This window comes from Ictidomys tridecemlineatus, chromosome 4 (genome assembly GCF_052094955.1).
Source record: "Ictidomys tridecemlineatus isolate mIctTri1 chromosome 4, mIctTri1.hap1, whole genome shotgun sequence".
Taxonomy (NCBI): Eukaryota; Metazoa; Chordata; class Mammalia; order Rodentia; family Sciuridae; genus Ictidomys; species Ictidomys tridecemlineatus.
Window position 1 is genome coordinate 126,215,925 of NC_135480.1, and position 26,017 is coordinate 126,241,941.

Sequence of the window (26,017 nt, forward strand, 5' to 3'; positions counted from 1 at the left end):
CTTTAAGGCTGAGTAAAATTCTATTGTGTATAGTTACCACATTTTCTTTATCCATTCTTCTGTTGAAGCACTAGGTTAGTTTCATAGTGTAGCTATTGTGAGTTGAGCTGCTATAAACATTGATGTAGCTGTGTCACTGTAATATGCTGATTTTAACTCCTTTGGGTATAAACCTAGAAGTGGGATAACTGGGCCAAATGATGGTTCCATTCCAAGTTTTCTGAGGAATCTCCATACTGCTTTTCAGAGTTGCTGCACCAATTTACAGTCCCACCAGAAATGTATGAGTATACCTTTTCCCCTACCTCCTCTCCAACATTTATTGTTGGTTGTATTCTTGATAATTGCAGTTCTGACTAGAGTGAGATGAAATCTTTGCGTAGCTTTGATTTTCATTTCTCCAATTGCTAGAGATGTGGAACATTTTTTCACATATTTGTTGATTGATTGTATTTCTTCTTTTGTGAAGCATGTTCAGTTCCTTAGCCCATTTATTGATTGGGTTATTTGCTTTTCTTTCTTTTTTTTTTTAAGTGTTAAGTTTTTTGAGTTCTAGGTGCATGTGGTAAAGATTTTCTCCCATTCTTTAGGCTCTCTATTCATGTTATTGATTGTTTCCTTTGCTGAGAAGTTTTTTCATTTGATTCCATCATATTTATTGATTCTTGATTTTACTTCTTGCACTTTAGGAGTCTTGTTAAGGAAGTTAGATCCTAGGCCGACATGGTGATGATTCGGGCCTACTTTTTCTTCTATTAAGCACAGAGTCTCTGTTCTAGTGCCTAAGTCTTTGATCCATTTTGAGTTGAGTTTCATGAAGCTTGAGATATAGGGGTTTAATTTCATTTTGTTACATATGGATTTCCAGTTTTCCCAACACCATTTGTTGAATAGGCTATCTTTTCTCCAGTGAATTTTTTTGGTATCTTTGTCAAGTATGAGATAATTGTATTTATAAGGGTTTGTCTCTGTGTCTTCTCTTCTATACTATTGGTCTTTGTGTCTGTGTTGGTGCCAATACCATGTCATTTTTGTTACTATGGCTCTTAGTATAGTTTAAGGTCTGGTATTGTGATGCCTCCTGCTTCACTCTTCTTGCTAAGGATTGCTTTGGTCTCTTATTTTTCCAAATGAATTTCATGATTTCCTTTTCTATCTCTATGAAGCATGTCATTTGGATTTTAATAGGAATTGCATTAAATCTTTAGTATGGCCATTTTGACAATTCTGCCTATCCAGGAGCATCCCATAAACTTATTACTACATTGTTCTAGAAGTTTAGAAAACTCAGAAATGAACTTATATTGTACATTCTTTCTGTGACCTACTTTTCATGCTCAACATTAATTTTCTAGCTATATCCATAATGATATGTGAGACCAAATTAATCTACTTTCATTGTTGGTTTTCATTGTTTGTGTATATGACAATTGTTTTAACCATTCTCCTTTTGGTGAATATTTAAATTGCTGATTTTTGTTGTAGCAAACTCCACTGCAATGAACATAGTACCTTCTCCTTTGTGCAGATGTATGGATTTATTTAGTTTCTTTAGACATATATTTGTCATCTGTAGGACTTTTGAGAACTTGCAGCAACACTGAATATCAATCATTGATTGTTTTTGAAGTAATGTGCATATATATAAATATATATTTACTTATATTTATATATATAAATATATGATGTGTATATATATATATATATATATATGCAGTTAAAAATTATAAGACATCTCTCTTAAATCGCTTATGGTAATTTATTTGCAAGTTGAGGAGTTTTAGTGAACCCTAAATTTTCAAGAAATCAGGGTGGGGATAAAAAATCATACTCTGCAGTTAAAATTGTCATGCCTACACAAAATAGATCACAGCAGAGATGTTCATAATTTATTGAAAGAATGACTCTCAAGACAGGTAGGAATTAACTATAACCTAAGCAAAATATTCATGTTCTAAGTATGACAATCAAAAAGAGTCCTATCTTATGGGAAAATAGCAAATAGAGAGCCCCTGGGAAAAATCCAACAAAGAAGGGATGCCTGAAGTACATTATAAACCAACACAACAGAGAGGTGATTGGGCACATGGAGTAATTCTCTATTTATCTTGGATATTCCTTTGTCTTCTCTTAACTATCAATGAAAGATTGCATGGCCATTAGGACTTTTGAGTTCATCCAGGCCTTTTTTTAATGTAATAAATTGGTATTATAATTTGTAAATTGACCTCATGCACATTGTTCTTGTGAGTCCACCAACTGTGTCCCTTCTCAGAATCCTGACAAAATTAGGTTTTGAACCAAGACCCTTGAGTTCCAGACCTGACTTGTGGTCAATAAGGATAATGAGTGCCACCTGGGTGAGTCCTTGGTGGCAGCACTCTGGCTCTCTTGTCCTGGGTCTACAACACAGAAAAACTTGCATTGTATCCATGTACATATGGTTTCTATAATTTGTGCATTTGGGGTTCTGTGAATTCTGAGCAACAACAATGTTGTATATAATTTTTTATTTATTTTTTCCTACAGACAGAAGTTGTAGAGAATCAAATTCCAATAATCTCAAGGAAACAAAATGTCAGTCAACTAGGTAGAGCTAAATACAGATGCCTCAGCTTAAAAGAAGTTAATGTACTAAGGTAAAAATAGAGTGGCTTAAGGGAGAGGCTGTGGTCAGTTGAGAAACTCTAAAATTTGTTTAGGTTAACTAATATGAAAATGTAAAATCTGAAATTTTCAAAATATTTTGAGCACCCACATGACACTCTAAAATTTGGGAGGATTTTGGATTTGGGATTTACAGACTGGAGATGTTCAAGTGGTATAGTCTATGCAAATATTCCAGAATTTGAGAAACTGTGAGATCTGAAATATCTCTTATTCTAAACATTTTGGATAAGGTATATTCAACCAGTATTACACTTTTTTGTGATATCTTTATATAGTTTTTTTCTGTGGCACACATTTATACCATTTTCATAATAAAAAAGATTAAGAAAAATACATAATCTTGATACTTAAGGGTATTTGTATGTAGATTAACTAGTGTTTCAAACATCAGGAAGAGGAATCCTCACTGGATATAAGGCAAACCATGTTGTTGATTTATGAAACAGCAATTTTAAGTAGCCCATCTTGCAGAATGCCAGCATTTAAGAAAGACTAAAACAAGAAAAGGAGAACTGAGGTTATTTTCTGCCTTCCAACCACTTTTCCAACAAATAATAATAATTGTGATAATTACTGGTTTGTTCAAGAAGGAACTTGCATCTTTAAATATATGAAAATCATTGACAAACTATGCTGTTGTTTCTGATGTTTGGCATGACATTTAAAAAGTTCCAGATTTTTAATGAAGGTCAGATTCCTTCATTACAGAAAAACATCTGTCATAAACACTGTACAAATATTTATGGGGCTAAGCTGGCAGTAGACATTCTCCCTTCTCTCTTCTTTAATCAAAACTGAATGCACAAGGGCAAACACAACAAGAAAATAGCAAACAAAGCAGGTCCAGAATGCTGATATGAGGTGTTTTCACACATCATCAAGTTAGAAATTCTTCAAATATGGAAAGAAAAAAAAACACTGTGCAAAAGTTCCCAGTTATTTAAAGTTTGTTGCCAGACTCTTTGGTATATGTTATGTAGTGGCATTCCTGTTTCCCTTGTTTTTTTCATTACAAGTGTTCTTTGTTTTCCTATGAAGTATACTGGAACACTGGGTGGGTCTCATTTTTCCCAGATAAACTCCTCCATAACTTTATCCTTTATTCTGTCTGATTTATTTCAACATACTGTTTCAATTATATCCTATTTTGAGATAACACGTATATCTAACCAGGAATATCAACATTATTAATAATAAAAATGGAGAGACAAAAAAGCGATCAGCTTCTTGACCTCCCCCTCAAAAAGACAAAAATAACAAAAGTATGTTTATAGTGGTGAGATGCAATTTTTTAAAAGTCTGTCTTTCAACTTCTTCTTCAGCCCTATTTTCTAATTAAAAGGAAAACACAAAAATATCTTGAACATAATGAAAATACAACATGTCAAATTTGTAGAATGCTGCCAAAGCAGTACACAGAGGGAAATATATAGCACTAAGTGCCTTTATTAGAAAAGAAGAAAGTTCTCTATCAGTGCACTGAATTTTCACAATAAGTCTGTAAAGAAAAAAGAGAAAAATTAAGCTCAAAATAAGGAGAAGGAAGAAAATAATAAAATACAGAATAGAAATCAATGAACTAGAAAATAGAAAAACAATTGAGAAAAATCAGTAAAAAAAGATTTGGCTCTTTAATAAGATCATTAAAATTGATAAACCTCTAGCCAGCCTGATCAGGAAAAAAGTGAGGGAAGAAACTATCAATATTAGGAGTGAGAGAGGTGATATCACTACAAATTATACATATATTAAGGTGATAATAATGGATTATTATGAAAAATTTAATAACTTTATAAAATGGACAAATTAAAGATACAAATTACCAAAACTCATTTCAAGATGAAATAGATAATTTGAAGGTCATATAATATATCAATTAAAGAAAATATATATTCAGGTAAAAACCTTTCAACAAATCTTTATGATTTCTATAGGTCCAGATGGCTTCACTAGCAAATTCTACCAAACATTTAACAAATAAATAAAAAATAGTCAACAAATTCTTCTAGAAAACAAAAGAGAATATTTCAGAACTCATTCTAGAAGGTTAGCATTCCAATTATATCAAAACCAAATACACACTAAGAAAATGATAGTTCAATGTTCCTCATGAGAGTATAGAAGCAAATATTTTTAACAAACTTCAGTTGATTGGATAAACAAAAAATGATACAACATGACAGGAATGAATTTTAGAAAGTCAACCAATGTAAAAACACTCTATTGGCCACAAAATTAAAAAATACAATTATTGTAATCAATGAAGAAATGGATTTGGCAATATCCAACATAAAATTCTGTTTAAAAATTCTCAATAGGTTAAAAAAATAAAGGAACACCCTTAATCTGACAAAAGATATCTATTAAAAAATATATATGCCTAAAATTACTCTTAATGTTAAAAGGTTGAATGCTACTTCTTATAGCCAGAATTGAGGCAAAGATGCCCACTCTTACCACCTCAATTCAACATTGTGTGTTCAATTTAGTGTAATAATGCAAGAAAATTAAACAACAACAACAAAATTAGAAAGAAAGAAGTAAAATTGACTTTGTGCATGGATAATATGGACATCTATGTGAAAAATTTTATGAAAACTACTAAAAGACTACTAAAACTAATAATAAGTTTACCAAGAATATAGGTAAAAATTAATAGATAAAAATTCATTGTTCCAGGGCTCGTGTTGTGGCTTAGAGGTAGAGTGCTCGACTAGCATGTGTGAGGCACTGGGTTCAATCCTCAGCACCACATAAATATAAAACAAAGCTATTGTGTCCACCTATAACTAAAAAATAAATACAAAAATCTATAGTTCTTCTAAATATTATCAATGAACAATCAGAAATTGATATTTAAATAAATACCAAATATAATAGGCTATTAGGTTGAAACTATAAAACATATTGAAAAAAATTAAAAACACAACCTAAATAAATGGGCAGGTATACCTTATTCATGGATCAGAACAGTCAATAATAGTAAGATGTCAATTCTCTCCTGGTTTTCTTTTCTTTTTTCTTTTTTTTTTTTTTGTGGAAGAAGTTGGCAGCCTGAATCTAAAATTTATACAGAATTTCAAAGGACCTCAGACAAACAAAACTTTGAAAAAGAACAAAGTTGGACAATTACATTGTCTGACTTCAAGACATATTAGAAAGCTATAATAATCAAGAAAATGTAGTATTGGTGTTGACACAGACAAATAAAATCATGGAACAAAATAGTCCAGAAATACACACACACACACACACACACACATACATACACATACATATACACACACACACATATACACACACACACAATGAACCGTTAATTATGTGTGTGTGTGTATATATATATATATATATATATATATACAGCTACAAAGGAAATTCAGTGAATGATAAAAAGATTTCTAACAAACAATGCTGGATCAATTGGATAATTACATGCAAAACCAAAACAAACCAGAAAAAAATCAAATTGCTCACATCACATACAAAAATTAACTCAAAATATACAATGTATCTAAGAGTAAGACTTAGAACTGTAAAACTTCTATTGGAAAAACAGGAATTTGAATAAGCAAAGATTGCTTAGATACAACACAAAAAGCACAACATAAAAAAGAAAAAATGATTCATTGATCTTTATCAAAATTAAGAAATTCTGCTCTTTTAAAGATATTGATAAGAAAATAAAAAGATAAGCTATATAGTAGAAGGAGATATTTGTATTATACATCTGACATAGGAATTGTAGCCATAATATATAAAGAACACAGACAAGTCAATAAGAAAATAAAATGAGCAAAAGATTTGATCACATACTTTCCCAAAGAAGCTATAGAAATGGTAAGTAAGAACATCAAAAATTCCAACACCATTAGATCCTAAGGAAATGTAAATTAAGACCACAATGAAATAATATTAGACACTTATCAGGAAGTCTAAACTTCAAAAATTGCAATATCAAATGTTGGCAAGAAGAGTAGCAACTAGATCTCTAATATGCTGTGCCATGTGAAACGAGCCCAGTGTAAAATGATACACCACTTCAGAAAACAGTTTGGCAGTTTTTTAAAAGTTAAACATATACTTAACCAAATATTCAGCCATTCAACTAATAATTACCATGAAAAAAGAAAAACACACAGGGAGAATCAGAGTGAGCCTGCATAAAGACTAGGGGGGAACTAGAGGCACCTGACCTGCAACCCCCCCTACCCATCTGCAGCCAAAAGGAAACCTGTCTAGCTAGAGCTGGGGGAGGGGCAAGCAGGAAAAATCCAAAGGACAGAGTGCCTGGGATCCCAATTGCCAACTGTGGGACCCCAGAGATCCAGGCCCACTGATTCGTGCCGCCTGCCCTGCGGCTACAGAGGGCGTGGCGCCCCAGGGAAGCGATTAATCAGCAAGCAGGGAGAGGCTCGGCTGCGATCAGGTGGAATCCCACCAGCCAAGCCCGCACTGACCCCCGGGCTGAGTACGGGAGTTTAGACGGGGAAGGAAGCGGTACAGTCCCATCCCCCACAGCGGACACTCCGCCAAGGCAATCAGCAGTCAGCATCTTGAACAGCTGAAATACCCACCGCCATTCTCCGACAGATCTCAACAACAAAACAGGTGTGTGGCACTCAGCCCATCCCCCATACATCAGGAACTAACATAAAATCTCTCCTAGGCTTGCCGGGGGAGGGAGAATCAGAGTGAGCCTGCATAAAGACTAGAGGGGAACTAGAGGCACCTGACCTGCAACCCCCCCCACCCATCTGCAGCCAAAAGGAAACCTGTCTAGCTAGAGCTGGGGGAGGGGCAAGCAGGAAAAATCCAAAGGACAGAGTGCCTGGGATCCCAATTGCCAACTGTGGGACCCCAGAGATCCAGGCCCACTGATTCGTGTGGCCTGCCCTGCGGCTACAGAAGGCTAGCAGGAGAAACCAGGAGGCTAGAGGCAAGGCCCTCGAGACTGGGCAGCTGGAAATTGCAGGCCCGCCGGCGACAGTTCACCCACTGCCCGCATAGCTTGGCGGTAGGAGAACACCCGGCCGAAGGTGACCGATCACCCGCCCGCGGCCTGTGATACTGGGCGGCTGGATACCGCCTGCCTGCCGCGACTGGGAGCTGAAATCAAACAGAGACAGTCCAGTCACACCACCTCATCAGGACACCCCGGCAAGGAACTGGGGCCGGTCATAGCAAAGTAGTGTCCTCACTGGAGCTCGGACGTCGGATCTTCCTTCACAGTGGAATCCACGTCAGCAGGCATAGTTTAACAACACTAAGGAGAGGCATCAGAGTAATACAGAACCAAAACAAATCTATAGAAGAGAGCAGAAACACGACAATCAAATAGAGCTGGAAAGCAACGGGGACAACATGAGAAAACAAGGGAAAAAAGGAATACAAACAATGCAAGACAACTTAATTCTACAAGAGGACATAGAAACATAAGAAGCAGGGATAGGGAAAGAACTCAAGGCATACCTAACTCAAATGGAAAGGAATATTAGAGAAGACATGAGACAGCAAGTCCAAGCAATAAAAATATATTTTGAAAATGAATTAAACAAACAAATTCAAATGGCAAAGAACGAGCTCTACCAGGAGATAGAGATCTTAAAAAAGAATCAAACTATAATCCTAGAATTGCAGGAAACTATAAACCAAATTAAAAACTCAAACGAGAATATTACAAATAGACTTGATCAAGTAGAAGTCAGAACATCAGATAATGAAGACAAGGTTTATCAACTTGAAAAGAGTATAGTCAACACAGAAAAGATGCTTAAATCCCATGAGCAATCTATTCAAGAGATATGGGATGTCATTAAAAAACCAAATTTGAGAGTCATCGGGATAGAAGAAGGCACAGAGATTCAAACCAAAGGAATGGACAGCATATTAAATGAAATAATTGTAGAAAACTTCCCAGAGATGAAAGATGGAATGGATTGCCAAATCCTGGAAGCCTACAGGACCCCAAACATTCAAAACTATAATAGACCAACTCCAAGACACATAATTATGAAGATAGCCAACATACAGGACAAGGAGAGAATATTAAAAGCTACCAGAGAAAAGAGACAGATTACATTCAGGGGTAAACCAATTAGGTTAACGACTGATTTTTTATCACAGACTTTGAAAGCGAGAAGATCCTGGAACAATGTATTTCAAACGCTGAAAAATAATGGATTTCAACCAAGAATACTGTATCCAGCAAAATTGAGCTTCAGATTTGACAATGAAATTAAAATCTTTCACGATAAACAAAAGCTAAAAGAATTTGCAGCAAGAAAACCAGCACTGCAAAGCATTCTGAGCAATATACTACAAGAAGAGGAACTGAAAAATAGTGCCCAAAACTAACAACAAGAGGTATCTCAGTAAAGGAGGAGGAAAATAACCAAAAAAGTAAAACTAGCCAAACTAAAATAAATAAATAAAGAAGCATGACTGGAAGTACAAATCATATCTCAATTGTAACTTTAAATGTTAATGGCCTAAACTCACCAATCAAGAGACATAGGCTAGCAACCTGGATCAAAAAAACAAATCCAACAATATGCTGCCTTCAGGAGACTCATATGATAGGAAAAGACATACACAGGCTGAAGATAAAAGGTTGGGAAAAATCATACCACTCACATGGCCCTCGGAAGCAAGCAGGAGTGGCCATACTCATATCAAATAAAATCAACTTCAAACCTAAGTTAATTAAGAAGGATAAAGAAGGACACTATATACTGTTAAAAGGGACCATCCACCAACAAGACATAACAATTATCAATTTGTATGCACCAAACAATGGAGCTGCAATCTACATAAAACAAACGCTCCTCAAGTTCAAGAGTCAAATAGACCATAACACAATAATTACGGGTGACTTCAACACACCGCTCTCGCCATTAGACAGATCCTCTAGACAAAAACTGAATAAAGAAATTATAGAACTCAACAGCACAATCAATAACCTAGACCTAACTGACATATATAGAATATACCAACCATCATCAAGTGGATACACGTTCTTCTCAGCAGCACATGGATCCTACTCAAAAATAGACCATATATTATGCCATAAGGCAAATCTTAGTAAATATAAAAGTGTGGAGATAATACCATGCACCATATCTGACCATAATGGAATGAAATTGGAAATCAATGATAAAAAAAGGAAGGAAAAATCTTACACCACATGGAAAATGAACAATATGTTATTGAATGATCAATGGGTTACAGAGGACATAAAGGAAGAGATAAAAAACTTCTTAGAGTCAAATGATAATACAGACACAACATACCGGAATCTATGGGACACAATGAAAGCAGTTTTAAGAGGGAAATTCATATCCTGGAGTTCTTTCATCAAAAAAAGAAAAAACCAACAAATAAATGAACTCACACTACACCTCAAAAACCTAGAAAAGGAAGAACAAAACAACAGCAATTGTAGTAGAAGACAAGAAATAATTAAAATTAGAGCAGAAATAAACGAAATTGAAACAAAAAAAACCATTGAAAAAATTGATAAAACTAAAAGTTGGTTCTTTGAAAAAATAAATAAGATAGACAAGCCCTTAGCTATGCTAACAAAAAGAAGAAGAGAGAGAACTCAAATTACTAATATACAGGATGAAAAAGGCAATATCACAACAGACACTACAGAAATACAGAAGATAATTAGAAAGTATTTTGAAACCCTATATTCTAATAAAATAGAAGATAGCGAAGATATCGATAAATTTCTTAAGGCATATGATTTGCCCAGATTGAGACAGGAAGACACACACAATTTAAACAGACCAATAACAAAGGAAGAAATAGAAGAAGCCATCCAAAGTCTACCAACCAAGAAAAGCCCTGGACCTGATGGGTTTACAGCGGAGTTCTACAAAACCTTCAAAGAAGAACTAACACCAATACTTTTCAAACTATTTCAAGAAATAGAAAAAGAAGGAGCTCTTCCAAATTCATTCTATGAGGCCAACATCACTCTGATACCAAAACCAGACAAAGACACTTCAAAGAAAGAAAACTACAGACCAATATCTCTAATGAACTTGGATGCAAAAATTCTCAATAAAATTCTGGCGAATCGAATACAAAAACATATCAGAAAACTTGTGCACCATGATCAAGTAGGATTCATCCCTGGGATGCAAGGCTGGTTCAATATACGGAAATCAATACATGCTATTCACCACATCAATAGGCTTAAAGACAAGAACCATATGATCATCTCGATAGATGCAGAAAAAGCATTTAACAAAATACAACATCCCTTTATGTTCAAAACATTAGAAAAACTAGGGATATCAGGAACTTACCTCAACATTGTAAAAGCTATATATGCTAAACCTCAGGCTAGCATCATCCTAAACGGAGAAAAACTGAAGGCATTCCCTCTAAAATCTGGAACAAGACAGGGATGTCCTCTATCACCACTTCTATTCAATTTAGTTCTCGAAGTACTAGCCAGAGCAATTAGACAGACAAAAGAAATTAAAGGCATAAAAATAGGAAAAGAAGAAATTAAATTATCGCTATTTGCAGATGACATGATAATTTACTTAACAGACCCAAAAGGATCTAAAAAGAAGCTGCTAGAGTTAATAAATGAATTCAGCAAAGTGGCAGGATATAAAATCAACACGCACAAATCAAACGCATTCCTGTATATCAGCAACAAAACCTCTGAAATGGAAATAAGGAAAACCACTCCATTCACAATATCCTCAAAGAAAATAAGATACTTGGGAATCAACCTAACAAAAGAGGTGAAAGTTTTATACAATGAAAACTACAGAACCCTAAAGAGAGAGATAGAAGAAGATCTCAGAAGATGGAAAAATGTACCCTGTTCATGGATAGGCAGAACTAACTAACATCATCAAAATGGCGATATTACCCAAAGTTCTCTACAGGTTTAATGCGATGCCAATCAGAATCCCAAAGACATTTCTTGTAGAAATAGATAAAGCAATCATGAAATTCATATGGAAAAACAAAAGACCCAGAATAGCAAAAGCAATTCTAAGCAGGAAGTGTGAATCTGGAGGTATAGCGATACCAGAGCTCAAACTGTACTACAAAGCAATAGTAACAAAAACAGCATGGTACTGGTACCAAAACAGGCAGGTGGACCAATGGTACAGAATAGAGGACACAGAGACCAATCCACAAAGTTACAACTATCTTATATTTGATAAAGGGGCTAAAAACATGCAATGGAGGAAGGATAGCATCTTCAACAAATGGTGTTGGGAAAATTGGAAATCCATATGCAACAAAATGAAATTGAATCCCTTTCTCTCGCCAGCCACAAAAGTTAACTCAAAATGGATCAAGGAGCTAGATATAAAAACAGAGACACTGCGTCTGATAGAAGGAAAAGTTGGCTACGATCTACATATTGTGGGGTCGGGCTCCAAATTCCTTAATAGAACGCCCGTAGCCCAAGAGTTAATAACAAGAATAAACAAATGGGACCTACTTAAACTAAAAAGTTTTTTCTCAGCAAGAGAAACAGTAAAAGAGGTAAATAGAGAGCCTACATCCTGGGAACAAATTTTTACCCCTCACACCTCAGATAGAGCCCTAATATCCAGAATGTACAAAGAACTCAAAAAATTAAACAGTAAGAGAACAAATAATCCAATCAACAAATGGGCCAAGGACCTGAACAGACACTTCTCAGAGGAGGACATACAATCAATCCACAAGCACATGAGAAAATGCTCACCATCTCTAGCAATCAGAGAAATGCAAATCAAAACCACCCTAAGATACCATTTCACTCCTGTAAGATTGGCAGCCATTATGAAGTCAAACAACAATAAGTGTTGGCGAGGATGTGGGGAAAAGGGCACACTTGTTCACTGCTGGTGGGACTGCAAAATGGTGAGGCCAATTTGGAAAGCAGTATGGAGATTCCTGGGAAAGCTGGGAATGGATCCACCATTTGACCCAGCTATTGCCCTTCTTGGACTATTCCCTGAGGACCTTAGAAGAGCACACTATACGCATACGGCCACATCAATGATTATAGCAGCACAATTCACAATAGCTAGACTGTGGAACCAACCTAGATGCCCTTCAATAGATGAGTGGATAAAAAAATTGTGGCAGCTATACACAATGGAGTATTATGCAGCACTAAGAAACGACAAAATCATAGAATTTGCAGGGAAATGGATGGCATTAGAGCAGATTATGCTAAGTGAAGCTAGCCAAGCCCTAAAAAACAAATGTCAAATGTCTTCTTTGATATAAAGAGAGCCACTAAGAATAGAACAGAAAGGAAGAGCATGAGGAAAAGACTAACAGTAAACTAAGACGAATGGGGGGAGAGAAAGGAAGAGAGAAGGGAAAACATATGGAAATGGTAGGAGACCTTCAGTGATACACAAAATTATAAGAGGTTATGAGGGGCAAGGGGGTGGGGGGAAAAAAAGGGGAGAGAATTGAACAACAGCAGAGGAGGTAGAGAGGGAAGATGGGAGGGGAGGGGAGGGGAGGGGGGATAGTAGGGGATAGGAAAGGTAGCAGAATACAACAGTCACTAATATACCATTATGTAAAAATGTGAGTATGTAACAGAAGTGAGTCTGTATTATGTATTTGGGGAGTTCAAAACCCAATTGAGTCGAATGTATGAAAGATGATATGTCTTGAGCTCTGTAATGTTTTGAACAATCAATAAAAAAAAGAGAAAAAAAAAAAAGAAAAACACAAAGATTCACACACAAATGTTCATAGCAGCATTATTCTTAATAGTAAAAAACAAAAACAAAAACAAACAAACAAATAAAAAAACACCAAGCAAACAAACAAAAAGTTCTGAAAACAAACTGGGGTGCAGTACCATAGCTGAGCATGTGCTGAGCATGTATGAGGTCGTAGGTTTGATTCCCAGCACCTGCCATCCTGCCCACCCTGCTCCTCCACAAATCCCAAAACTTCAAACAATGAGCATCAATAGCAAAGAGAGGAGTAAATTGTAGCCTATCTATATATTAGGATACTATTTAGGCAATATAAAGAGATGAGCTGTTTATATACACAATGACAGGATAAATCTCAATGTATAACATTTGAGTCAAAAAGACCAAAACTAAAGACAAAAGTGAGTCAAAAAAGAAAATATTGTATGATTCGATTTTTTATACAAAATTCTAAAAACTGCAAGCTAATCTATAGTGACAGAAGGCACTTTGGTTGTTGTCTGGGGATGAAAGATGAAAGGAATAGTTGGAGGGAATGACCAAGAGGCATGAAAAAACTTTTATGGGTGATACATTCATTGTGTCTACCCTAGCAATGGTTTCAAAGGTATATTGGAATGTCAAACTTTATCAGATTGTAACTTTAAAGATGTGTGAGTTTTTGGTAAATCAATCATAACTCAATAAAGCTGCTAAAAATAATTAACTTTAAAAAAATTGAATCCAGATATTATCAGATTCAAACGAACCTTCTCAAATTAGAGAGAGAGGTCAATGTGTGCCTTGAGAACAGGAGTCTTTCTGAGCTGATCCATGTAATCTAAGTTTATTATGACCCTCCAGCTGTGCGCTTTACCTTGCTTGTGTTTAGCAGTCATTGGTACAGTTATCCTATCCTCCTCCCTGTTTCCTCTCTGGTTGGGGAAGGGTGAGGTTATCTCATATGATCCTGAGACTCTTCATGCTCTAGGAACAATATTGGTCAATGTTTCCTTATCCTCCCTCCCTAACACCTCTTTTCAAGCAAACTATGACTTGGCATGTCTACTACATGCCAAGGAGTTGACATAAATTGTTGTAAACACTCACAGGATTCTATGAGATTTACAAACAGTCCCCACTAAGGGTTTGATTTAAGGTCAATTATATTTACTTATTTATTTTTTATTCTGCAGTGGTGCAAACATGCTACATATCCAACATAAAACATATTTAAATTTTTGAATTTTGGTTTTCCTAGGCTAGAGATATGCAGTGTTGCATTCTTTGCTGGATATCCTCTGTTTCAACACAGTGTTGAAACACAACCTGGTGGATAAATTTCATTGTGGTGGCTGATGTGTCAGTGCTTTGGTTGCAAAATACACACCATCCTCGATCAAGAAAAGAGACAAATGGGCTGGGGTTGTGGCTCAGTGGTAGAGTGTGCACCTAGCAGGCATGAGGCACTGGGCTTGATCCTCAGTACCACATAAGAATAAAATAAAGATATTGTGTCCACCTAAAACTAAAAAATAAATATTAAAAAAAGTAAAAAGACAAACAAGGGAGTGGCTGAGCTGCCTGGATTTGTTCCCTTCTCTGTGTGTTTCCCCCTTGAGACTTTAGAACTGGTCTTTAAAAAACATTTAGCCAAGTCCTCAATGTGTTTTACCAAACACTTTTCCCCTTGATTTTTAAATCCATGTGTTATTTCAGGAATAATAAAAACCATATGTGTCTGACATATTTACACTTAAATCATCAAGATGTTGTTTTGTCAGAACTTTTTGATGTCTTCTGAGACTTTTTTTTTTTAAATGGGACCCTCCTAGAAGCAGCATGTCCCCGTCACAAATAAACAAATTAAAACAAGAAAAAGCCTGAATCGGGACCCAGTTTCAGACTGGCTGTGTGGAATGGATTTGAGACTTGGCAAATCCTATCATTCTTCTCTAGCCCCAGGAGGGACTGAGAATAGAAATTGGTGTCCAATGGTCATTTTGGAATTGCTTAATTCTGTTTCTAGCATCAGAAGAAACGATGAACAACTTGAGTTCATTGTAGACCAGTCTGGGTGATGCTGCAAAACCTGTTCTTGCAAGCTAGGAAAGGAAAATGCAAGAGAAAAGAGGCGAATCAATGAGATTTGGTGAAAGACTTCTGAGAAAATGACCTTCTTTGTGTGTGTGTGTGGGGGGGATTCAATCATATTTGTTCAGAAAAGCTGCCCAGGTTACCTCTACCTGGAGTCCCAGCATTCCAACAAACTAGAGCCATCCTTCCTACTGGGCATACTGTGGTAAGCTCATTCTCAATTCATTCACTCTGTCCCCCCAAAAAATCTTCTAGAGATAAAGACAGCTTCTCCATCATACTCTTCTCTTTTTAAAATTCGTGCACAGCATTCAGTTCACTGGAGAGGAGCCAAATGAATTTCAGAGTACTTCACTCAGCATTGCCGGGATGGTGCTGGTGATAAATGGACAGAAGTGGTCATTAGGATCAGACAGCTGGTTACAGATCCCAGGATTGCTGCTTAACAGTATGTGACCCTCAGCAAGGTCTTTAATCTCTTCTCTCCAAAGCTCAATTTCTTCATTGGTAGAAAGGACATAGATTGCCCACTCCATCAGGCTGGGGTACGCATTGGTGTTACACGCCAAAGATTCGTCAAAAATTGAAGCTGTTATTCTGACATCTGAAAGAATGAGAAGAAAAATGTTTTAATGATCTTCAAAGGAATGGCCGTTTATGCTTCAAGGAATTGCTAGTATGTTCTATAAAGTACTTTATAAAATGTACAATTAAGAGAATCTGGGGAATCTGGTATGTGAGCATATGGTATGTGGTGTGTGTCATCATGGAGCAGTGTTGTATCTTTTTTTCTCTGTCACCTCATAGGTATTGCCTGGTTTTTAGTCTTCTAAAAAGTATCCACATGTCACATAAGCCACCATTTCTTCTCCAGTGTGTATGAGGACATCCATATCTGTTTACTTTGAAAATCTATGTGGTCTTAACAATTTTAGAATTGGACTATAGTTCATTTTATAGATGAGGAAGAAACTAAAGCCAGCAATGTTAAGGGACTGATCCAGGTCAGATTACCCCATGTTAGCATTTGAAGATGAAGACCCAGGTTTCTGAGCTCCCAGGCTAGCATTCTTGCCAAATCATTCCATTTCCCAATATATGGTACCTTTGTTGCTTTATCTTCTTTGTTTCTTTTAATCATGTTACTATATTTAAAACATAATCCAGAATCAATTAGCTGTGCTTTTTTAAAAAAAAAAATACCCTTGTCAACTCAACAAATGTACCTGGCTTTCTCAGTATAGATCCTGGCCAGAACATGAGGGAAAGCTTGATCCCCAGGGAGCACTCAGATTTGCAGTGCCAGTGGAATGTTACAGAGCACCATGGTCAGCTGACACACAGGGAGGCCTGCTTGTGATTACTAGAGAACTCAGGGGAACCAATGGGTTTGGGAAACATTTTTGTAGGATTTTGCTAAAAGAAAAAAAGAAAGGGAATCTGGCATATGTTCACTGACAGATTATTCCAGAAAAGTGTCCCAAAATATGAAATATAAATTGGCAAATTCAAGAAGTGTCTGCAACATGGAACTTCACTGAGATGCTTACAAGCTCCGAGTTGGGTGGTGACATCTGCATTCAAACCAGACCCTGGAGAATTCTTGGTCACAGTCTGTACTTTCACCCCATTCCTGCTCATACTGATCTGCTTTTCTAATATTTTCCGAATGGTTTGGGGGATCCAGAGCACCTTGATTACTCACTGGGCTGGTGTAACACAAGGCTCTAGGAAGACCTTTGTACAGTGGCAAGATGAAGAACAAAAGAAGAAAGCCCAGAGCTCAGAGTCACAGAGTTTCTAAGAGAGGAAATGGTCAGCAACATGCTTCAAGAAGGGGAGAAGTAGCCTCCCCAAGTGAAGGAAAAACAAGAAAGCTATGTGCTTGGAGCAACATGTCTGCTTGGAGTAGGAAGGGTTACACTGGGAAGAGCTAAAGTCACAGCAGCTGAAAGGCCCCCCAGCTTGTCTCAACCAAGGCACGCCTTGGCCATGCCACAGCTTTCCGGGCAGCTTAGCTGGGATGCAGCCCAGATGTTCCCAGCTGTGGGAGCCAAGCATAGGCTGGGAAAATGCGGGAGGCCCATGAGGAAGACAACCATCTACCCTCAATGTCAGCTGACCCCTCCCCACAAGAAACTCAAGACAAAGACAGTGAAATGGACAATTGGCTTTAAACCTTTTTTTGCTTCCCCTCTATCTCTTGTCCAATCATCACAGGTGCCTAGATTTTAGGACTTGTGGCTATTAACCTTGCTTTTACAACTTAGGTAGAGTAGATGGCTCAGTGCTTTGCCTAAACTCTGCTGGCACTAAAGATCAATGGCTTTGTTCCTTACCATAGCCATCTGAGACCCTGTAGAGGGTCTGCTGTGACCATGAGCATGCTCTATTCACATGTCAGAGTTAACTGCCCAGAGCAGCCCACCTTCAGTGACTGGTGGACAAATAACTCAGATGGGACAACTATGAGCTATTCTCTACTTGGAGTAAGTACCTGCAGGATTGAGCCTCAGTTGCCCTCCATGGTAAACAGTTCATTAGCACTACTTGGTACTGGAGACTCCCCTTTTCTTCCTCCCCCACCTCCCACCTGTGCTTTCTGAAATCATTGCCCAGATAAATAATTTGCTCTCAATCTTGGCTGTAGGGTCTGCTTCGGGGAGCTAACATAAAATATTAGTTTCTGCTATTCCATAAAAAATCATTGAACATTTATTTGCTGATCATTGTTCTGCTCACTAAGAGTACAGAGAGGGAAAAAAATAACACTAGAATGGATAAGACACGGTCACTTAGTCCCTGTCCTCAGTGTGCTTGCATGCATTTAAAGGAGATAAAAGTAAATGTGCAAATAGCAGACATCAAATAAAAGAAAGTGAAAACACTTCTTAAAAGAAGATGAGGAAAACAAGAGTATAGAAATTCAGACAGGAAAAAAGGGTGAGGGAAAGCTTTGGGGTACCAGGAAAGTTTAGGGACACTGGGAAAACTTACACATCAGAGCTCAACACGAAGGCCTGGGAGGTATTTGGACAAGCAGAGGTGGGAGAAGAATGTCCCTCTGAGGAGAACTGACCACGTGGGGGCATTGCTCTGGTCAAAGCTGACAGATCCTGATGAGGACAGAATTCCCAGCCTGGTCAGTCAGCCATGGGGGGCTATCAGGTGGCCCAGCTTAATAAGGAAAACAGATTTCCCTTTGGAAGACTCTTAAATATAAATGACATGAAAACATCTAGTAGTTCTCAGGAATAAAGAAGGCAAGAGACTACATGAACCTCATCTTTTATTTTCTGCATGCTTTGACATTGTTTTCTGATGCTCTTGACTTTCTGCTTTCTGGTACTTTGACATTGGGGGCCTTGCTGACCCTGGAGGGATATGACCTTTGTCAGTTCCTAGAGATGGTAAGCAACTTCCCTGCTAGGAAGCACACTATTCAAATACATATTCAATATGTGGGTGTGCCTGCACACACACACACACACACACACACACACACATACACACACACACACACACACACACACACACACACACACACACACCAAGTTCCTCCCAAAGCATGCTCTCAGGCTACAGGCCACTATCCACCTGCCTTTCTTACTCCCCAGGGGTGAGCTCCTTCCTAATTCACTGTGATCATATGCTAATGGGTTCTTCTCTACATTCCCCAGCAGCTTGTGTGTATGAAGGTAGAAATGGTATTCCCTTTTGTGGAGAAAGGACAATGAGAGGGAAGTGAAGGAGGGGTAGATGTAATGCAGGAGAATTCAACATTCATTGAATGCCTACTCTATGCATGACACTCTAAAAATACACAGATAGTTGAGAGTTTTCAAGGTAATAATAGCCAATGCACATTCATGTTTATATACCAGGCAGGCCCTCATCTTCACAACACCCGTGAAGCAGGTACGAGTGTCATTCATAACCACTTTTTGGACTTATGAATGACTTACCTCAGGAATATTTAATTTAATATTTTTAGAACATAATTGGCCACAGGTAATTGAGACCAAAGAAAGAAGTAAAATTGTATTACCATTTTATTGAAGCATTGGTGCTGGGAATTTAAGTAACTTGCCTGGGGTCACGTGGATACTAAGTGGCAAAGCTGTCTCTAAATCTTTGTAAAGTGTGCTGCAGAATCTATGAGCATTACCACAATGCTTCACTAGTAAGTGACCAACTTCAGAGCATGTGACTGCTTAGTAGCAGCTCCAACAATGGGTCAGCTGAGAAATAAAAGGAGACAAAAAAAAAAAAAACTATTTAGCTACTTGGCAAGAAAATTACATAAAAGGAAGCCTTCAGATTAGTGTTGAACTCTCCTCTTCCTAGGGTAGGTCTGGCCCTTGTTATCTTTTATTAGTACCTTCATTACCATATCAAATTAAGAGTTGACATAGGGTCTCACCCCTTCTACCACTTTGCCCCAAGCCCTGCTCTCATTCAGCCAGGTTAAACCGTCTTCCTTAATTACTAGTGGGAGTTCAGTCTTGCACAAGCACAACACGGATGATAAATTAAAACAAGGGACCTTTGTTTGGTGTGTGCATTTGGGCATCACAGTCACCTTAATTATGCAATGATGTCACCCTCGGCTGAGGGGAAGTTCTAAGGGCTTAATCCCTGGGAGGCCTGTGAGTAATGAGCATTGTTGAATGGGTGCAAAGCACCTCCTTACTGGCAGAGCCAGCTGCAAATGGGGCAGAGGGGCAGGGAGTTGTCAGAAGCCTTTCTCTCCATAAGGAAGACAGGATGGTGGGGTGCACCAGAGCATTGGGATCAAATCCATTTGGTTTGAATCCTGGCTCTGGCATTACCTGACTGTGTGTGTGTCCTTAAAGAAATTTTTTTCAGTTTGTTCCAGGCAATGAAGTAATAATCTCTAACTTGAAAGATCAAGAGGAGCAAATGAGGTTGTATATTTTAGTGCCTAAGACAGTTGGCAGAAAAAATAAGCACTTGGTGTTCTTACCATAGAAGGAGTGAAACACCACTGCCACGAAGAATATCTCCAACACTACCTAAGTAGAGCACAACCAGGACTTTCTATTACTGCCCGTGCAGGTCACCAAGACCTGGGTTTACAATACCACTCCATGATCTCAACAAGTTACTTGACATTTGTGAGCTTCCACTTCACCTTTGGTAAAATGGTCCTAAGACTGGCAAAGTTGGCCCATGACATAATGGACATGGAGCCCATCTACACAGTGCCTTCATTTATTTCTAAATTGGATTGGGGCACCAAATGTTTGGGAAGCCCTGCAGATGAAGAGGATGGCCTCTTCTCAACCAGGTTAAAGTTTGACCAAAACCAGCTTCTAGACCAAGCCTTTCCAACTGCTCTGGTAAGCTAGCTTCTGTCCCAAAGAGGTGCTGCTTCCCTGCTGTTCTCTTCTTTCTTGCCAGTGCATTGGCTGCGGGGACCTAACAATCACCGGAGCTCTACCTTCACCGTGCGGCTTCCTCAGTTGGCCCACATGGGCGGAACAGGATATATGAGTGGGCCCCTCCTCCTTCCACAGCAACACTTCTGCTGCTCTGCTCACCTCGGGCTTCCACAGTGCCCCTTGTCACCCACCAAATGAATCACTATCACGAATTGCCCTCTCCTGTCCTGGGCTTCCATTTCTCCCCAGAGGAAGGAATTTTCCTTCCTTCACTGAGGTGAATAGACTCCACAGGCACTCATTGGAGGTGCAGCCAGGCCCCAGGCTTTTCTGAGAGGAACAGAACTCCCAGTGGGTGGGGCTTCCTGTACATACACACGCACACACTCACACACTTACATATACACTCTCTCCCTTTTCATGTATACAGACACATACAAGCACTAACCCACATCTGCACACACACTTTCAAATTCTCATACTTACACACAGATGAGTTCACCACTTAACCACATACTCTTCTAGTGATACACACAGACACACACACTCCTACTCTACCTACAAACACATACATACTTATACACACATGCATAAAACCATGCTTATACATGTATTCTCTCACACACAAACCTATATGCATGATCACTACATAAGCACACAAACACACTCACCTGTTCACACACACTCATATATATCAACACACTCACTCACTCACATTCTCACACACACATATGAATACACTGCACCATCCACAGAAGAGACAAGATTTTACACACGTGGGGCACCACCAATGGAAAATAGCCCCGGCTTCTCCTGGAAGTTTCTGGAGATGATTGAAGCTGGGTTTTTAAACAGTGAGGGAAAGGGCTTGGCACAGTAGATGTGAGCCAAGTCACAGTGCTGATGTGGCAGCTTCATTGGATCCAGAACCAGCCTCGATGGTGCGTGCTTCAGGGGAATATCTCCACCATGAAGACAAGGCCACCCATGGAAAGGCTTGCCTTAGTGCTGATCCATGTTCTATTTTTAGTGTCAGTCCTGTGAAACAAATGTTTCAGCTCTACATCTGCTAGCTTTCTGCCTCATGAGCTCATTCTTTTTTGGCCTCAGAATGCAACACTAGAAGTTGCTGCTTCAATGTTTCTGAGGGTATCAGGAGGAAGGTGCGCTCAACTGCAACAAATAGTGAACAGGTGGCACAATCTGTGTTGAAAGCCAAGCCATGAATAGTAGGCAAAGAAGGGGCATGGCTTCTGTCACCTCCCAGGCCAGCAACAGATACTCTCCAACGTGCTGTCTGGGGGAGATTTGGTTCCCACCGGGCATGGAGTGGGTGGGATAAGACAGAACACGCCATGACTGTGCCAGTTCTTCTTTCTCAAGAGCCGCACGCTTTATCATGTCAAATGGTAAAAATATTTTGTTTCCTACCTAGCTTGGGGGCTTCCCATTCTGGCAAGGATTATGTGGATACCAGAGTACACTGTCTGCCTAGGAATGTGAGCAAACTGGCTGCGAACAGAGCCTCAAGACCCAACAGGCTGCTATGCTGCGTTTTGAATACAGGAGTCAATTCTCAATTCTCTTTCTCTGCAAGCTTTATGGTCAATTCTCAATTCTTTTTCTCTGCAATTTCCCCCTTTGGGAATATGATACTGAATATAAATTTTTTGCCAAATTTTTGTCTCTGACGTGCAGTTGCTCAGTCCTCTTAGAAATATCCTCACATTGTCAGCAAATTCATTTCTCTAACTAGAAAGAGCTAAAAAGTCAGCAGAAAACCCTACCTGTCCCATTAAACACCCTACACACCCCAGCCACACTGAATCCAGCCCCTCCAGGCTTTCGTGTCTTTGCTCATGCTGTTTGCCCTACCTACCGGTTTTCCTCCCTTTTCTTCTTCTCTGATAGGTGCAGTATAAAAGTCATGTTTCTAGTGAAGCCTGTCACTCATTCCAGAGAAAAATCAGTTACCTTCCTATGGTGGTTTCCTGTAGCTGTGGTAAGAAGTTACTACAAACCAGGTGGCTTAAAACAACAGAAAAGTCATCTCTCACAGTTCTGGAGGCCAGAACTCTGAACTTAAGGTGTCAGCAGGGCTAGCCTCCCTACACAGGCTCTGGGCAGAGTCCATTCATTGTCTCCTTCAGCTTGGGCTGGCTCCAGGCACTCCTTGAGTTGTGGTCACAGCACTCCAATTTCTGCTTCTGTCTTCACATCACCTCCTCCCACATGTGGCCTACAATATCTATCTGCATTTCTTTTATGAGGATGTTTGCCATTGGAGTTCTAGCCTGCCCAGGTAATCAGGATGATTAACATCCTTATCTGATCTATCTGAAAACACTCTTTCCCCAAGTAAGGTAGCATCCATACATTTCCGGGATTTGTACTAAAACAAATTGTTTTGAAGATCCCCATTCAATGCACCCACCACACACAACAAAAATTCAGCACTATGTTGTAGCCTTAAAATTTCCCCCACCTTGATAGTTAGGCCTTTATACTAGAAACACTCTATTGACTTTTTCTTTCAAATTACAAAACCATTCTGAGCTTGTTACTGTCAATTAAGTAAAAAAATATAAGGCAAGAGTGTTCTCTGGCCCACCCAAATCCAGCCATTCTGTTGCTCTGCACTCCATCAAGGTGGCCAGGGTTGGCGGTTTGGTCTGGACCCTGCCCCTGCTCACCATGTTCTCAGTGCTGACACATACAAAAAATATATATTTATTCACCTATGTGTGTACATTGGGATTTTTTTGTTTTTTCTTTTTAAAAATTTTGCAAACTTCTTTTGCTCCTTAAAATAATATATTATGACTGAAACTATGAAACTATTAGGAGAAAATATGAAGAAACTCCATAACATTGATATAGAAAAAAAAGGTTTCTTTACATGACCTCAAAAGCACAGGCAACAAAAGCAAAAACAGACCAGTGGAATGACATCAAACTAAAAAGCATTTGTATAGCAAAGGAAAAATTCAATATACAGACAACTTTGAGAGTAGGAGAAAATACATGCAAAATATACAGCTAATTAGGAGTTAATATCTAAAATATATAAGGAACTCAAATAACTCAATAGCAAAAAAATAAAATAACCCAATTTCAAATTGGGCAAGGGACGCTAATAGTCATTTCTCAAAAGAAGTTATATAAATAGCCAACAGGTATATGAAAAAATGCTCAACATGGCTAGTCATCAGGGAAATATAAACTGAAATCACACCTGCTCAAATGTCTAAATCCTCACAAAGACAAAAGATAATGTTGGTGAAAATGTGGAGAAAAGGGAGCCCTTGCACATTGTTGGTTAGAATATACATTAATACAATTATGGAAAATAGTGTAAAAGCTCATCAAAATAATTTAAAATGGAACTACCATATGATCCAACAATTTCCACAACATAGTATAAATGAAAAGGAAGTAACATCAATATGTCCAAGAGACAACTGCATGCCCATGCTCATTGCAGCTCTATTCACAATATCTAAAATATGGAATCAACCTCAGTGTACATCAACAGACGAAGGGATAAGGAAATGTGGTATTATCCAGCCATACAAAGAACAAAGTCCTCTCACTTATGACACAAGGATGAAACTGGAGGACATTATGTTAAGTGAAATCAGCCAGGCACAGAGAGACAGTACTTCATTATCTCACTCACATGGGGAATCTAGAAATGTTGATCTCAGAGAAGTAGAAGTGAAGAGTCCAATTGTGGTTACCTGAAGCTGGGATGACTCGGGGTAAAGTGAGAAAGAGAGATGTTGGTCAAAAGATAAATAACTTGAGACAGATGGGAGAAATAAATTAAAGAGATCTGTTGTGTAGCATGATAACTATAGTTAATGGCAATACTATGTTACATTCTTGACCACTTCAAGGAATATCAATGTTAAATGCTATTACAAAAATGATAACTATTTGAGATAATTGTTCATTAATTAACTAGATTTAACCATTCTGCAATGTATATATACTTCAAAACATTATTTTATATACAATAAATACATACATACAATTTTTTTTATACCCAGGGGCGCTTCACCACCAAGCCACATCCTCAGCCCTTTTTTATATTTTATTTAGAGATAGGGTCTCACTGAGTTGCTTAGGCCCTTGCTAAGTTTCTGAGGCTGGCTCTGAAACTCACAATCCTCCTGACTCAGCCTCCTGAGCTGCTGAGGTTACAGTCATGGGCCACCATGCCCTGCGGATATTTACAATTTTAACTGTCAGGTTTTAAAAATTTTTAACAAAAATGAAATATTATGGACTCCTGCCTTAGTGCGCTATAACTTAATCTTTTTAGTAGTTACATAGTATTCCTATGTAGTAAAGGAGCACTGTTTAATCAATCACTCCCATATGGATAGATAACAAAAATTCTTTTTACCGTATTTTACCACTAAAAATATAGGCATAGATATTCTCCTACAATAGGACTGGAGGTGCATACCTGTAATCCCAGCAACTTGGGAGGTTGAGGCAGGAGGATCAAAAGTTTCAGGTCAACCTCAGCAACTTGTGAGACTCAGCAACTTAGAAAACTGTCTAAAAGTAAAAAAGAAATGGGGCTAAAAAAAAGTACTAAAAAAAAAGAAGAAAGAAAAAGAAAAAGATATTCTCTTATAAATAAGATCTGGCATACCATTTCTAACAATGATTTTTTTTTTTTTACATTTGGTCTTTAATATATCTAAACCATGGGCAATTTCCTCCCGCCACTCATACCTCCATGACAGTGTCTGCAGAGATCTTTGCCATAACAAAAGAAGGAGGATACTGCTGGCATCTATAGCGTCTAGTGGGTAGAGGATGCTACTGAGCACGCTGCCATGCAGAGGATGAAGAGCTGCCCAGCCCTAAATCTCTGCGATGCCTAGGTTGAGAAACCCTAATCTACACTGCAGTTTTGACAGCAGAGTGAGAGAGAAGTCTGTTTTAATTGGCATAGGTTGATAATTGTGTCCTTGTCAGTTTTTTCATTGAAATAAAATACTACTTAATCCCATATTTATTCCATGTAGATCTGCATTTCTAGACCCACTCTTCAGTGCCCCTGACCCTACAAGTCCCCAAGTCTCATTCATATATCAGAGACAACTAAAAACCCACTCCAGGTTCCCCTCTGGA